General features: G+C 66.5%; 1 long non-coding RNA gene across 1 annotated transcript in view; it reads right to left on the bottom strand.

Moving 5' to 3' along the window:
* LOC310904080 overlaps window positions 1-10,756 on the bottom strand; it is an 18,856-nt gene extending 8,100 nt beyond the window's left edge. Inside the window, exon 1 of the long non-coding RNA XR_014588036.1 lies at window positions 2,524-10,756. This is a non-coding gene — a long non-coding RNA (uncharacterized lncRNA). The remainder of the gene's footprint in view (window positions 1-2,523) is intronic.

Raw genomic sequence — 10,756 nt, 5'->3', positions numbered from 1 at the left:
GCGAAAACACAGCTCCCCGGACAGCGCCGGCACCCCAAACCTCACGAAACAAGAAAAGAAAATGAAAAATAAGCCGTGACCTAACCGCAGCTGGGGGCCGGCCCGGAGGCTGGGGAGGGGTCGGCCACAGGGGGCTGGATTTTTGCGGTGTTTGGGGTTTTTTTTGGTGTATGGGGCCGGTTTGCACTTTCTCCTTATTTTTTTATTATTATTTTTTTTTTTTTACTCTCCCCCCCCCCTCCCTCGCCATGGGGGGGGGGTGCCCAGCCCCGGCCCAACCAATCAGGGCCGGGTGGGGTTGGGGGGAAATATATAGGACCGCGGGCTGGAAAAGCGGAGCCCTTTGTGCACCGCAGCCCTGCGAGCGGGGTGGCTGCGAGGGAGCGCGGCGGGCTGCCGGCAGGTATTTCCAGCCCTCCTGCACCCAAATAAACGCGGGGCGGCTCGCCTCGCCCTGCCTGCAATTGTGCTGGGTCTGGGTTTGTTGGTTTCTTTTATTTTTTTTTTCTCCCCTAACCGGCTGGCTTCCTTCCTCCTTTGCACCTGGGGGGTTTGTGATGGTGGGATGTGCTGGCTGGGGTGCTGCGGGGTGCTGCTGGGGGCGCTGCGTGCTGCTGGAGGTGTTTGGGCTCCGTGGGGACAGCGTGGTGACCGCGCTGCCTGCGGGGATGGGGCAGAGGTGCTCTTGTTGTTGTGGGGTCGCTGAAAGCCGGGTGGCTCGGGGCTGGTGCTGTCTGTGCACCCCTGGGTTTTGCTCCCTGTGGCTGGACTGGGGGGGGAGGGGGCACTGGGGGTGCGTGTCCTGGTGTGAGATGGGAGCTGGGGGGCTGAGGAGGGGGGTGCGTGGCCAGCCCCTGCCTCAGTTTCCCCAGATGGAGCTGGGCAGCTCCGTGCTGCTGCCGCCCCCTGGAACAAGTTGTGGGGGTGGCTTGAAGCTGACCCAGGGTGTCCCCGCAGCTCCTGCTGCCTTGTCACTGCCACGAGTGGTGGCTCTGGGCAGTGGCCACAGCCTTGCGCTGTCCCCTCCAGCCCCCAGCTCAGCCTCAGCCCTGCCTTCTGGCTAAAGCATGCTGCGCTGCGTCCTTGAAAACCAAAAACCTCGGTGCTGGGCTAAGCGGCAATGTCCCGAGCCAGCTGACAGCACCATGGGCACCGCATCCAGCCCCTGTTACTTTCTGCAGCGTCCCCAGCCCCAGCAGGGGGAGGCCAGCTTGTCCCCAAACCGTGCTGCTGCTGTGGGAGCTGGGGAGGGACACGCTGGTGGCACCGGCTGGAGCTGGGTCAGGCACGTGGCGTTTGGCCCTCCCTCCTGCCTGGGTTTGCTGTTTGCTTCCCTAAGGCACGCCAGTGACAGAGGGGAGTGACACAGCCCATGGCCCTGTGTCCCCTCCCCAGGGGTGGCAGGGACCTGGGGGTGTTGGGGGAGGCGAAGAGGCCTCAACCTTTGCTCCGTGGGAAGCCACCCACGACGACCTTGGATGCCCCGGAGGCACTTCTGTGCCAAAGCCACCAGCCCCACGTGGGCAGGGGATGGAGGGGACGTCGGTCACAGCCACCCCGCGGAGCCGCCTCTCCCCGTCCCCATGAACCATCCCTGTGCTTGCAGGGGGATGCTCCCCACAACGGGCACCCAGCTGAGCACCCACGGAGCTCCATGCGCCCGGCGGGGCTCCCGGTGTCCCCTCGGGCTGGGGACAAGGCTCTCGCGAGCCCCCACGTGCAGGCAGCCGTTGCTGTGGCCGTTCGCATGAGCAAGAGCGAGAGCTGGGGCTGACCGCAGGATCCTGCCCCGGCTGTGGGGCTCCTGGTGCCTGCAGGGGGGGGGCCCAGTGGCCCCAGGAGGGCCCCAGGAGGCGGCCGGGCTGTTACACGAACCGAAAGGAGCCAGGAAACTGGTCGGAGGGCTGCGGAGGGCGGGAGTGAGTCTGAATTTCCCTTCTCGCCTCTGAGTCACCGCGGCCGGCTGTCCTGGCCCTGAGACACCGCTCTGGTGCCCACCGGGAGCCTTGGCCGGGCTCCTGCCACCACAGCGGGTCCTGCGGCTGTTTGGGGGTGATTTGGGGTGGTGACCCACCATGGGGGGCCGCAGGGGGAGCGAGGTTTGCAAGTCCAAGGGTTTGGCCCCCCCTGTATGGTCTCCCGAAAGCTCCTGCACTTCCCTGGCCACGTTTGGGGTCAGCGGTGGGTTTGGGGAGGCTGCAGCGCCCCAGCAGGGTGCGGGCTCCCCGCTGCTCTCCCAGGACAAACGTGTCCCGGGGTGGGTGGGTGCAGCTGGTGGTGGCTGTCCCCAGGGGAGCAGGTCCTGGGGACCTGTAATTTCACATGCTGGTGGCTGGGAGGCAGCTGCCTCGCTTGGGTACAGGTGGCGTCGCTCCGTCTGCCCCAGGGGAGGAAGCGTGCGTGCCCCGCAGCACCCGGGCTCTGTCCCCTCCTCACCCCACGGGAGGGACACGGTGGCCCAGCTCCAGTGGGACACAGCGCCTGCTTTCGCCCCCTGGGGCATTGTCCCCTGCGTCTGCCCACCTCGCAAATCCCTGGGCTCCCTCGCTCCCGCCGCAGCCATTCGCCCTCGTGTCCTCCTTTTCCCAGCGGCTGTCCCCTGCTGGAGGCAGGGCGCAGCTGGGAGGACAAACACCGCGTCCCCTTCCTGCCTGTTTGCTTCCTCCACTCGTGGCCTCGCTTTCCAGAGCGGCTTCCTAAGAAAACAAAGGTCGCGCCGTCACGCTTTGCCTACACGCGCACACACGTGTCCGTGTGGCTGGTACCCTCCTAATAAACTTTGACCAAATTTCCAGCCCGGTGGACAGGAGGGCAGGGATCTGTAAACACGCTCAGGTCAGCAGGGCTGGCCGAAGTGCGCAACTGGGGGCGGGAGGGGAGAGGGAGAAGTTTTTTCCTTTCCTTTAGCCAGAAGCTCTGCAGCTCAACCCTATACCGGACAGCGGAGAAGCCACACCACAAGGAGAAGCCCTGCATGCAGGACAGGCTGTGATCCCCTTGGGAGCTGGTGCTGCCGTGGTGTTCCCGTGCCACCTCGCAGCAGGGACGGTGGCTTCAGCTCGCCCTGTGCAGGCCTGGGACAGCGAGCGGGCACCCTGTGATGCAGCAGCACTTGCTTTGTGCTATTTCATCTAAAAAAAATAGTTTATTTTTAAAAAATTCAACCCTTTGGAAAGAGCTTTAGGTCGCAATGATGAGGATAAAACCTTTCCAGGCTCTATGGAAAGAAGCTGGGGGGGATCTAAGCCCTGCTGTCCCTCCCCTGCCTGGGGCCAAGGGTCCCTTTTCGTGTCCGAAGCCCGGAGCGGTGCCAGGCCAGGGGGAGGCCCCTTGCTGGGGCTCCGCGCGGGATTTTGGCACATCCCCTTTGGCGAGGGCGGCTGGGACCTGCCCGTGGCAGGATGGGCAGGTCGCCTCCACCGGGAGGCTGGGGATGAGGCCGAGGCTGGGCGGGAGGGAAGGAGGGAGGCTGCGGCTCCGCTGCCTCCCCCGTTTGGCCGCTGCCCGTTGCTTTGCTTTTGACGCTCGGCACCACCAGGATGTGGTTTATTCCCAGGAAGGAAGCCGGGTGAAAGAACGCTTTTAAAACGCTCCGGCAGCCTTTGCAGCGGGAAGCTGGGCAGCCACGTGAAACCGGGATAGCGGGGAAAAGGGGGCCCCCGAGCTGGGCTCGTGCCCGCTGCGTGCCACCCCTCCGCCAGTGCCCCCCATCACCCCCCTCCTGGCTCACCCCAGGGGGATCGGCCCTGGGCAGTGCGATGGGGCTGAGCATTAGAGGGTTATATCGATGCGTGGGTCTGGAGTTATCTCCTCTGACGGGGGCTGAGCGCTGCTCTGGCGCCGAGCCCAGCTGCAATTACTCCGGCGGCACCGCGCAAAGCGATGATGCCACGCCGCAGGAATGGCGCGATGGCGCGCCCCTGCTCCGGGCTGGCACGGGGCTGCTCCAACCATACCCCAGCACCCTCCTGGGGGTCCCAAATGCCCGTTCCTGCTGGCGTCGTGGCTGTGACCCCCCCCCCCAGCAGTGGACATTTCCCATCCCAGCCTGCAAACGGGGCATTTCTGCTTTGTGGAAAAAGCCGCGGACACACAGGGCGCATCCTGCGTGACGTTCCCATGACCCAGTGTTTTCCCGAGTGTCCTGGTCCCCCGCGTGCTGTGGGCCCGCAAGCAGGATCTGGGCTCCCACGGTTCCTGGTCTTTGCGGTCTCAGAGGGAAGCTTGAAAACAGACCTGAAGGCAAAAGGAAAAGGAGAGCCCCTCGGGCTAGGATTTTGCCCAGGATTTTGAAGACAGCCGTGGTGGCTTGACACTTTCTGGGCCCTCCTGAACCAGAAGAACTCGCTTCTCTTTCCCCAGCTATAACGTTTATTTCTGACTCAAAACAAAACAACAACAACAAAAAAAAGAAAACAAAAAAAACAAGCACCCCTGCCACTTCTGTCACCTCCTGGCCTCGCCATAACCCGTCTGCAGGCGCTGTGCACGCAGGCGGCAGGATGCGGTCCCTGCCTCGCTGCGGCAGCCACCTCTTCCCGCTGCCATCCATCTGTCCTCGCTGTCACGGGATCCTGGGGGAACGGGGACACCTCCTGGCCGGATCCAAGCCCGGGGTGAGACGTGGGGAGAGCTGAACCCCGCGCTGCAGCAGGGAGATGCACAGGAGAGCAGGGGGGGAAGGTGACCCTGGGCATGAGGCCGCGGGGATGGGCACCAGCAGCCTGCGCGTCCCCGTGGCCACCTCTGGGGACTTCTGCGGGAGGCTGGCTCGGAGCATCCTCCTCCCAGACAAATCCCACCGGTGCAGGGCACGGGGTTCATTGCCATGCTGAACTCCTTCGCAGGGAGGGGAAGGAGAAGGGAACTGAATATTTAATGCCTGCGAAGTGCCTTGATGTCGGTGGCTGGAAGGCGCCGGGGAGGGGAAGGGAGTGTGAGCGGAGCAGCGCTCGGCACGCAGCAGCCACCAGGGGCAGGGGGCACCGGCACATCCCCGTGTCCTCCACCCCATCTTTTTGGCCCCTCTGCTGGTGAAGGCATGGGTCAGAGCTCCAGCGAGGGACCTGCTACATGTCCCCACGGGGTGACAGGTCCTGGGGGATGGGGCTGTCCCCCCACGCAGCCTCCCTTTCCCCTCCGGAGCACGCACGCCCTGCAGCCTCACACTGAGCACTTGCTCGCACGCCAGGGAGGAAGCGGGGGGGCACAGCCCGCACACACCGCGCGGGTGCCACGTGGGTGTGCCCCACGTGTGGAGTCACACCACGCACACCCCAAACCACACATGCATGCACACTCACGCGCGTGTTCTCGCTGTCATGCACACGCAGCCTGGCACGCGTGTGGGCGCACGGCGCCGCGCACGCAGGCTGTGTGCGTGCATACGCTCGCGTGCAGACTGCCACACGTCAGCGGTGTCACACGTGCGGTGCGAAACGTGTCACACGCGCTGGCTGCCATCTGTGCATGTGCGTGCGTGATCACACACGCGTGCACACACCCCCATCTCACGCGTGTGTGCACACAAACTGCCCCACGAGCGCCTGGAGTCGCGCACACGCGTGCACACGCACCCTTTCTCCCCGTGCACGTGCCGCGTCCCTCGGGGACACCACAGGACCCCGCACCGGGGCAGGATGAGCCCCGTGGGCTGGCGGGGGGGACACAGGAGGGAGCGCCGCAGCTTTGCCACGAGGCTGAGGCCCGAGCAAACTCCTCGCACGCGGGCACGGCTCGCTGCAGCGCCGCGCGTCGGGAGGGGACGTGGGGGCGCCTGGGCCGGGGGCACCGACGCGGGCCGGGGCTCTTTGTTTCCCCCCCGCGCTGGTCCTCCATGATGTGGAGAGCGAGCGAGGCCGGCGCTGCGAAATGGCGGCCGGGGAGGCGGGGATCGGGGGGGAGGAGGAGGAGGAGGAGGACGGAGGTGGGGAAGGCCGGGCGCCATGCGGCCTCCCCGTGCGCCGCCACGCCGCCACGCACACAAAAGGCTGCAGGGAAAACACGGAGGCCAGCGGGACGCCGCGCGGAGCGGCCTCCCCGGCATGGGGACGAGGACGGGGACGGCGATGGCCACCTCGGGCTGCTTCGGGGTAGCCGGGACGGGGCACAAGAGGGGTCACACCACAGCCAGGGGCTCGTCCCAGTCCGGCCGTGGCTGCTGGGGATGGGGACAGCCCTCTCCGCTCACACATCTCCGCGGTGGCACGCACGCCGCGGTGGGATGAACCCCCCCCCCCGGAGAGCCCCCACGTGAGGAGTGGGGTGGCAAATTTTGGGGAAGGGGGGGGTGAATTGGGGCTGGGGCATGCTGGTTTGGTGGGGTAGCAATGCAGGGACGGATGGACAGACAGACAGATGGATGGGTGGATAGGGGGCTTGCTCTCTTGCCCCAAACGGCACGGGGAAAGTGCCCCTGCAGCCCCACCTCTGGGCACATCCCAAGGGCAGGAGGGGGATGCCCTGGCCGGTCTCCATTCCGTGCCCAGGAGCAGGGTCTGGCTGCTTCCACCGCTGCTGCTCCCTGTCCCGTTTTAGGTCCATCCACTTTTGTGGGGCGTGAGCTTGGGGCCGGCCGAGCGCCCAGCTCGGGGCGCACCGTGGCAGTGCGGCCGTCGAGCGGGCGCCGCTGTGACGCGGAGCCGTGCTCGTGCCCCTACATGTCCCGGGACAAAGCATTGCTGCAGCAGGCAGGAAAAACTCGCAAGTCGGGACACAAAGCTGCTTTGTGCCCCGCTCTTTGTCTTAAAGGCGCGATGGCTCTTCCCAGGGTGGCCAAAAAACGCCGAGCTGCGGGTCCCGTGCCGCTGGGGACGGGTACACCCCACGGGCACCCCAGCAGCATCACCCATTACAGAGTGGGGAGAGAAGGGGCACGTGGGATGCTAAGGAGGTCCCTTAGGTTTTTGGGATGGGGCCCATCCTCGGGGAGAGGTTTGAGGAGGGGAGGGAGAGACGTGCTGAGCACCCGCTGGCCCCAGCCGTGGGAACCCCGGTCCCCGAGCAGGTCCGGCCTCCCCGGCAGGTCGGGCTGGTTCGGAGGTGCTGCGGGGCTGGGGTGGCTCCCGGGCGGCCCCGATCCTCCTGCCTGGCCCCATTGCGGCTCACCGGGAGCGGCCAGGGTCCCGGTGAGGGGGGACGTGGGGACAAGGTCGTTGGGCTGGGGCAGAAGTGGCCCCCCCGGGGGTATCAGAGCCAGCAGCGTGGGGACGAAGAGCAGAGGGCAGCTGTGCTCCTGCTCTGGTGGGGGGCTGAACTGGTTCCGGGAGGGGCTGGGACCATCATGTGGCACCCACTCCCCTGTGCCCTTGTATTGGGGACCGTGGGGACGTGGGAAGAGAGCTGGCAGGGTGGTTGAGGCTGACCCCGACGCGGGGCGGGCTGGCAGGGGGTGCTAGCACCGGAGCCCACACAGCTGGGAGGGGGCACGGAGCAGAAATCCCCACTCCCCCCCTTTGCTCTTAGCCACCTCCTTCGTCTCTGCGTCCCCATGTGATGAGTTTGCTCAGGTCTCAGCCTGGTGGCAACGAGCTGGGAGGGGGGGCCAGCCAACAGCCCTGAGCCCCCAGCCCATGCTGGGGACACCCCCGTGTCCCCCCACCCCCGTGTCCCCCCCCACGGGAACACAGGATCAGGTCCCCACAGGGCGACATGGAGGCAGGGCACCCTCTGCTGGAGCCTGCCCCCAGCACACCCCAAACCCCACGGGGGGGCTCCCCACATGCGTGCACCTCTGCCCACAATCCTGGGTGCGCATGCACGCACCGAGCACGAGCACGCACACACATAACCCCCCCCCCCCCAAAAAAAAATTAAATAAATTGGGCTTGCCCACACTTTGCACACCCACGGCAGCCACCCGCTCACCCACGCACCGCGGGGCTCGCGTCCTGCGCAGGGCGGCGAGGGCTTTGGCCGCCGGCCCGGCTTCGCACAACTGGAGATGGAAAAAAGCTAAATTTAAAGGCAGCCAGGCCGGGGAGGGGGAAAGGAGGGGGCTGTGGAGCCGCTCCCCGGTCCCCAACACGGGTGGCGTGGGGGGATCGGGCACGGCGTGGCCGGGAAGACGCCGCTTTCGGCAGCGGGGAGCAGCGCCGGAGCTGTGCGTGCACCCCTCCGGGGACGTCCCCTCCACCGCGGGCTAACCCCGGGCCTGGGACCCAGCGGACACCGGAGGGCTTGGTTGGAGCTGGCAGAAATGAAAACAGCAAAAAGAGCCCGGGCCGCTGTCCAAAAGTGCTTAGCGTTAATTAATTCTTGCCCACGACGCGATCTGCCCTCGGCACCAGAACATCCTAACATAGGCACGGCCGCGGCCGCCCGCCCCCGGCGTGGCTGCAGCCCTTTGCTGGATTTTAGGGAGGAGGCGGCGCGGCCGCTGTCCCGTCCCTTGGACACAAACTGCTCCTTCCCACCGGGAAGGTTTCTGGTGGGTGCTGGGGGCTTTGGGACGTGGGTGGGAGAGGGAGGGCTGCTGTCCCTGCAGCCACCCAGCACCCCCAAACCATCCCAAAAACTCTGTGGGGGCCAGCAAGACCCTTTTACCCCCATAAAGTGGGACAGGTCCCTTCTCATCCCGTGTCAAGGCCAAGGACCCCAGCACCGTGCTGAGCACCCTGTCCCACTTCGGTGGGACGGGGACCGGGGCAGAGCCCCCCAGCCTGGCCGTCCCCATGCAGAGCGACCCGGTAGCAGGGTGCGCTGCGGCTCCCGCTGCCTCTCCCTTCTCCTGCCCGGTTATTTTTATCCCTGGCAGCGGGCTGGGGACGGGAAGCTGTGCTGGAGACACAGCCACCGGAGGGTTTGGGGCGAGGGCTTTGGGCTGTGCAGGAAGCCGGGCACCGCTCGGGGTCTGGTGCTCTGCGGTGGGGCAGCAAGGGGTGTCCCCATGCCACGGGGTTGGGGACGTTGATGCCACCCAGCAGGGTTTGCTCCATAAATCCCCATCTCCTGGAGTCCTGGAACGGAGGGAAGTGAAGCCGACATCCCACATGGGGGGGGGGGGCAATCCCCCAAAAGCAGGAGCGGGGCTGGGCCTTGGGGTGCCAGCCACCGGTTTTGGGGCGGTGGGGCAGGAGGAGGGAGAGGGAGCGGGGACGCAGGGGGCGGCAGGGGCGAGGGGAGCAGGCAGCGCCGTGACTCAGCCGGGGGTGGCAGCGGGCGAGGTGTTTGTGTTTTAGTTTCTAACGTTACCGTTTCCACAGCACCGGGAAGCAGCCCCGAGCCCCGGGGGGCCGCAGGGGGCCCGGCAGCACCGAGGGCGGGCTGGGACAGCGGGCCAGGAGAAGTCTCTCCGCCGCTAACGCCACAACGGCTAAAAATACCGCGGGGCTATTGTCGCCAGCAACAAAGCGCCTGGCGTATTTTTAGCGTTATCTCCACCGCCATCGGCTCTGCCGCCCTCCCGGGAAGCGCCGTGCCCGCTCCACCCGGGCGCTGTCCTCCGCGCGGCCCCCGTGCCTCGGTTTCCCTCCCGACACACCGCACCGTGCCCCTTCCCGCTGCTGCCACCCCACAGGCGGCGTGGGGGCCGCCACTCGTGTCACCTATGGGTCCGCGGCACCCGGGGATGCGTGGTCCCAGTGTAACAGCTCCGGTCCAGCTCTGGGAGCTTGGAAGCGGGGAGCAGAGACTGGGTGCGATGAGCTGGCCCCGTGCCACTGAGCGACAGTCCCCCCTGTGCCACCGGGGTGGCGGGGGGGACCTGTGTCCCGTGCTGTCCCCTTTCGTAGCCGATGACCCAGCACCCATGCTTCCCCTGCAGGATTCGGGGGGGCAGCCCGGCCCCCGACCCACCGGCCCCCCAGCCCTCCTCCTCCTCTCCCTCCTGCAGACGAAGGCTCTCCGTGCTGCGACATCGCTCGCCGTGGGTGAAACGAGCTGGCACGGTCTCAGCGCGGCGGCCGGGTGGCCAGGGAGGGCTGTGCCAGCCTGCGCGGGCTCTGCCAGGGGCCGGGGCTGTCCGAACGCCAGGGTAACGCTGGATTTGTGCAGATTTCCCTGGCGGAACGAGAGGCAGGGAGGTTTAACTTACCTTTTCCCTGCCAGAGCAGCTTGGCGTGCCGTGCGGCGGCGCAGCGATTCGCTCCCCGCCACGGAGAGGGCTGATCGGAGCGGGTGGTCCGCAGCGGCTCGGGGGCAAGGACGGGGCTGTGACTTTTTGCCAGGCGGGGGGCACAGCTGAGGCAACGAGCCAGGCTGGTCGGGCTTGGCTTTCACAGTAAAACCCTAAAGTGGGGCTTCCGTGGGCCCCCGCTGCAATCCCTTCCCAAAAAGCCGCCTGCACCCCACGGCTTGTGCAGGAAGCTCGGTGCCGGGGTACCTGCTGCTCCCCAAACCTCGGGACAGTCCCAGCGTGTCCCTTACCGTGCTCCAGGACACCCTCCTGGTTTTGGGGGGGGGCTCCGCTCCCCTCTCCCCTGCCCCATACTCCCTTGCCATCCGACCCTGCTCTCAGCTTGGGGTCCTGCTTGGGGTCCCACCGGACCCAGGACAGAGCAACCTCGCCCCCCTGCACTGATTGGGGGGGGGGGGGGTTGCAAGGGGAAAGGGAGTGAACCCCCCTTTTTTACAGGGACCCCCCCGTTCCCCAGGGTGGGACCGATGGGGCTGCGTCTGATGGGGACCAAAGCGGAATCCGTGCTGGGGGGGGGGGAACCTACAGGGGACAGCTGGGGCCACCCAGCCAGCAGCACCTCTGGGTGCAGGGGTTTGAGGGCAGGCAGCAGGAAGGGATGCGATAAACCCCGGTGCGTGC

Source organism: Anser anser (assembly GCF_964211835.1).
Source record: "Anser anser genome assembly, chromosome: 9".
Lineage (NCBI taxonomy): Eukaryota > Metazoa > Chordata > Aves > Anseriformes > Anatidae > Anser > Anser anser.
Note: the sequence above shows the minus strand (reverse complement) of the source record. Positions and strands in the feature narration are given on the sequence as shown.